Below are 5,870 nucleotides of genomic sequence, written 5' to 3'. Positions count from 1 at the left end.
CCATACTGTTTTCCATAATGGTTGAACTAGTTTACAATCCCACCAACAGTGTAAAAATGTTCCTATTTCTCCACATCCTCTCCAGCACCTGTTGTTTCCTGACTTTTTAATGATTTGGCCAGTGATTCTTACATCTACCTTCAGTGGGAGATGAGGAAGATCATTATGGCTTAGACAATGCTGCACATGTAGGTTGCTGGTATGTCCTGAATCCATGTGCATAAAGCACTTCCCGTTTTTCTACTGTAATGGAGACTCTCCAGCTCAAGGCCTAGAGTATTTGATCCCAAGATCAAGACATTATGCCCCTTGAATAGTAGTGCTGTTTGATTTCATGTGTCACATTAACACACAGCTCTCCTATATTCCTTCACTAACCTCAGGATTGAGCAAGGTCTTAAAAATTTTTTTTTTTTTGGTTCAAATTATTGACCTGGGAGCAGGGTGCTAGTTCTATGGTCAGCATTCAACATTTTTTTTTTCAGTGGAGATTTTCCTTTGGGCTATACTTGCCTTCCAGTACATTTCTGCAATATGTGGTGGTAATTTTCCTGAACTTCCTCCTACTGCCTCTTATACTTACCTTCCCGAAATAATTTGCCTCACTTAAATAAGTTTTCTTAGAGGGTAGGTTGTCAGGCAATTAAAAAAATTAGATTCCAAGAAATCTATTCTGTTTGCATTAGACTTTTTTGAGATTCTGTGTGTTCACAACAGTACTAAATCAAACTCTGATGTGGGGGAAAAAGTATGTCAACCAAAAATTTTATATACAGCAAAATCATTCTTCAAAAATGGAGGTGAAATTAAGACATTCTCAGGTAAATTTAAGTGATGAAGTTTGTCATTAGTAGACCTGCCCCCCACACAATGCTAAAGGGAATCCTTCAGGTTAAAATGAAAGGACACTAGTCAGTAGGTCAAATCCACATGAAGAAATACAAGCACCTCATAGATAAATATAAAATATAGCATAATGTTTTTTCTTTTTTTCTCATTTCTGATTTAAAAGTCAATGCCATAAAGTAATAATTATAAAACTGTGTTAATGGATGTACAAAAAGATGTAATTTCTATGATGATAATTGCACAAAGAAAGAAATGAAGAGAATAGAGCTGTATGGAAGCAAAAATTTTTATATACCATTAAAATTAAGTTGCTATGAACTTGAACTAGGTTGTTTTAAGTTAGAATGAAGTATAATCCCCAAAGCAACCACTAAGAAAAATAACTCAAAAACAATCTTAAGGAAACAAGGGAATTAAAATGGTACATTAGAAAATATCTATTTAACATAAAAGATGGAGAGAAAAACTTTACATGTATGTAGATAAAATAATGATGTAACAAAGCTTGATCCAGTTTTTTTGACGTTTGATGGTTGACAGCTTTGAAGCCTCATCCTTCCTCCTTCTGTTTCTGCTTCACATCTGGGCAAACTGATAAGAAAGCCTGGGTTCTCCCTCCTTCAACCAGGGGAGGTTTGAACCACATGCAGGAACCTATGCTCTGGCCCTACTACTCCCTAACCGCCATAAATACCCCAAGCTTTTGTCTGCTCTCTCAAGCCATTTTTTGGCACTGCTTGTGAGCCACAGTACTCTTTTCAGAAAGCCTCATTATATGAGTCATGAACCATTCCATTTTCTCTTGGGGTGAATATAGTATCATTAGTCTTGACATCTAAATCAAATTTTGAAAGGGATTCATCCTATGTAGGGTGACCACAAACAAATCAAGACAATTGTAAACAGAGAGGGGTATATTGACTTATAAAAAGATAGGTGCTTATATGTCACTTGAACTGATGAAATAATGACAGCATTAGACTGTGATATTTTGTATATACGGTGTAATACTACAGCAGCCACATACACAAAATCTACTCAAAGAGCTACATGTTCAAAAACAGTATAAAGCAAAATAGAATTCTGAAAGCTTTCAAGTAACTCACAGTAAAGCAAGTAAAACAAAACAGAGAAATAAAAAACAAAACAAAATATTCAAATCCTTTTTGATCCTGAAGTGGATTAGGTGTCGCTGTTGCTGCTCATGTTGACTCTGGAACCATAGCCAGACATGGGACTGGAGGATGAGCAAAAGATGCTGAGCAGGTCCTGAGATCCTAAGGAGGAGGAAGAAGAAGAGGAGGAATGAATGAATCCCCTAACAACAGTGAGAGAGCAATATGAGCAGTTGGAGGAATGTGTAAAGGCCTGGGAGCAGTTAGAGCTCTGTGACAAGCATGTAGCCTCTCGATCACATACAGAAGAAGATTGCAAGAGGAGCTCTTTGACTTCTTGCATGCAAGGGACCATTGCTTTGCCCACAAACTCCTTAACAACTTGAAATAAATGTGAGGACTTATTCACCCCAGCCTTCATCACCTGGGCATCAGGATATTTCTTTATGGTTTTGAATATGCCATTTGTTTCTTATTTGTATAACTGTAAGTTCATATGAACCTCATAGATTTTGGCTTAGTCCAGTAGCTTCTATGTAATTTGCAGTGATTCCATCTTAATAAAGTTCTGTGATCTACAAAAAAATAAAGTGGCAGCCTTAAGACCTAAGACACCATTAATGATATTAAATATAAATAGTCTTAATGCAGCAATAGAAAGCAGAGATTGACAGAGTGGATTAAATAGCAGGGCTCAACTGTATGTTGTCTGTAGGAAACTCACTTCAAACATAATGACACAGGCAGTTTGAAAACAAAAAAATGGAAAATTATATCTATACAAACATTAATAAAAAGAAAGTAGGAGTGGCTATATCAATAAGTGATAAAGTAGATTTCAGAGCAAAGAAAATTACCAGAGGCAGAGAGGAACATTACTAATGATGAAGGGTCAATACACCAAGAAGACAGCCATCTAAAAGAGTTGCAAAATATGTGAAGAAAAAACTGATGGAACTGAAAGGAGAAATAGACAAACCTACAATTATAGTTGAAGACTTCAGTGTCCCTCACTCAACAATTGCTAGAATAACTAGACATAAAATCAGTAAGGAAATAAGAGAACTCAAAAATTCCCTCAACCAACAGTATATGGTTAACATTTATAGAATATTCTGTGTAACAAAAGCAGAATACACATTCTTTTTCAGGCCCACAAAGTAGATAGCAGCATAGAACATATGCTGAACCATAAAACAAACCTTAACAAATTTAGAAGAATTGAAATCATACAGAGTTCATTCTCTAACACTATGGAATCAAACTTGAAATCAATACAGCAAAATGATCAGAAAATTTCTGAACACATGGAAAGGCAACAGCATACTTGTAAAAATCCCACGGGACAAAGAGGAAATCTTGAAGGAATTAAAAAAATACACTGAACTGAGGGAAAATGAAAACACAACATATCAAAATGTGTGGGTGCACACCTAAGGCAGCGCTGAGAGCAATGTTTGTATCTCTTAACACATGCACTAGAAAAGGAGAAAATTGAAAATCAATAATCCAAACCCCCAACTCAAGAAGTTTGAAAACTTCAAAATGTAAGCAGAAGGAAGGAAAAATAAAGAACAGATATCAATGAGATTGAAAGCAGAAAAACAATAGAAAAAAAATCAATGAAACAAAAATGATTATTTGAAGAGATCAATAAAATTGATAAACCTCTAGAAAGACTGGCAAAGAAAAAAAAGAATAAATACGCAAATTACAAATATCAGGAGTGAAACTTGATATATCACTGCAGACCTGTAGACATTAATATGATGTGGGTTACTATGAACAACTCCACACATGCAAATTTGACAACTTAGATGAAATGAACTAATTCATCAGAAAACACAAAGTTCTGCAACTCTGGCAATGTGAAATAGTTATTTTGATTAGTGTTGTAACTTAAAGAAAATTGAATTTGTAATTAAATATCTCCTTAAAAGCAAATTTCCAAGCCCAGATAGTTTCAATGGATACTTCTACCAAATGTTTAAGGATGAATTGACATCAATTCTATACAAAAATCTTTTCCAGAAAATGTAAGGGAACACTAGTTCATCTTTGTGAAGTGAGTAATACCAAAACCAGACTGGTCTCATACCAAAACCAGACAGAGTACAAAATCTTAGAGAATAGAATTCAGCAATTTATAGAAATATGCACTATTTCAAGTGAGATTTTTTTTCTAGGGGTACAATGATGATTTAATATTCAAAAAGTCATCAGTGTAATTCACCAGAGTAACAGACTAAAGTTGACGTGGAAAAAAGAATTTGCCAAAATCTAATATTCACTTATGATTAAAAAGTCTCAGAAAAAATAGGAATAGAGGGAGAACATCCTCAATTTGATAAAGAGCATTTATTTAAAAAATTGCAGTTAGCATTATGTTTGATGGTGCTTTCCTTCTAAGACAGGGGAAAGGCAAGGATGTCTGTACTCACCACTTTTATTCAGCATTGTGCTGGAAGCTCTAGCCAGTACAATAATGCAAGAAAAGGATATAAAAGACATGCAGATTTGAAAGAAGAAATAAAACTGTCTCCATTTGCAGATGACATGATTAGTTCTATAGAAAATCCCAAGGAACCTGCGAGACCCTCCTAGAAACAAAGTGAGCTCAGCAACGTTGCAGGAGAGCCCCATGAAGGAGGGGTTGGGATATGGACTCTGGATTGGCTGCTTTGCACGTGAAAGGTGTGTACGGTTGAGCTGTTTCTGATCTTTAGGAACTGGTTAACACTGGGAGTGGCAGCCCCTTCCGGGTCAGCAAGGCCCCATATATCAAAAACATGAGAATACAGAAAATAAAGGACGTGGTTACTACATCCAGCCTCGCTGATGGCTGGCTTCTCTTCATCCTGCCGGTCTCAGCTTAATTGTTACCTTTTCAGAGACAGCTTCTGGGGGACCATGCAGCCCAGATGCCCCCGCCCACCTCATACTCCAAGCAGCACCCTGTTTGTTTCATTCACGACCTTCACATTTTTAGTTACTTGTCTGTTACACATGTGTGTCTTCTGTGAGCGCAGAACCATGACTGCCTTATTCATTGTTAAATCCCCAGGGCCTGGCAGAGGACCTTGCACATAAAGGGCACCCAATAAATATTTCTTTAATGAAAAAAACAAATGCATGAGGATCACAGAGCTTAAGTGGCTTTCCAAGCTTGTACAGCTGGTAAGTAGGGAAAGTGGCAGATAAGCAGAGTTCTCTGGACTTCAGTTTTGCTTATTTTTTACTCTGACACATTATGGTGCTTCCCAAAGCCACGAGTGCGTCATGAGCCAGCCTTGCCTGGCATTTAGGCCCTCTGAGAAGCTCCAGCCATGACACCACCTGGTCCCATTGGGTGTGAGGGGCTGAGTCCCCTGATTCTGAGGGAGGCTGTGCAGCTCTGCAGAGGGGCTGGAACAGAACTGCTGTCCTCTTATCAGGGTCCACTAGTCTCCAATGATGACCAGTCAGACTTGTGTGAAATTTTAGATTAAGCCCGTCCCAAGGGCTCGAAAGATATTTGATTCTGTAGGCCTGTCAGAGTTGCCAGATTTGGCAAATAAAAACATAGGATTCTTAGCTAGATCTAAATTTCAGGTAAGCAACAAATATTTTATTAAATAAAAGTATGTCTCAAATATTACATGGAACATATTTAGAATAAACCACAATTCGCAGTTTATCTGAAGTTCATATTTACCTGGGAGTCCTGTCTGTAAGCTGGCTGCCTTCCCGGGGGCACGTTCCAGGAGACTGGATTTTTAAAATAGATTCCTCAGTTGATTTCTCTCATCAACCATGTTGGAAACAACTGCTAATGCCAATCTGTAATCCACTAGATGCCATTTTTGCTCAAGTTGTTAACTGGCAAGTTTATACATTTTTATTTAATTTATGGATCTGGAGTCCTTG

At 37.2% G+C, this 5,870-nt stretch overlaps 1 pseudogene; it reads left to right on the top strand.

Annotated features, from left to right (window-relative positions):
- The first annotated feature begins 2,080 nt into the window (after positions 1-2,080).
- On the top strand, positions 2,081-2,355 carry LOC126962812 (cytochrome b-c1 complex subunit 6, mitochondrial-like; annotated as a pseudogene).
- The last annotated feature ends 3,515 nt before the right edge of the window (positions 2,356-5,870 follow it).

This window comes from Macaca thibetana, chromosome 9 (genome assembly GCF_024542745.1).
Source record: "Macaca thibetana thibetana isolate TM-01 chromosome 9, ASM2454274v1, whole genome shotgun sequence".
Lineage (NCBI taxonomy): Eukaryota > Metazoa > Chordata > Mammalia > Primates > Cercopithecidae > Macaca > Macaca thibetana.
Note: the sequence above shows the minus strand (reverse complement) of the source record. Positions and strands in the feature narration are given on the sequence as shown.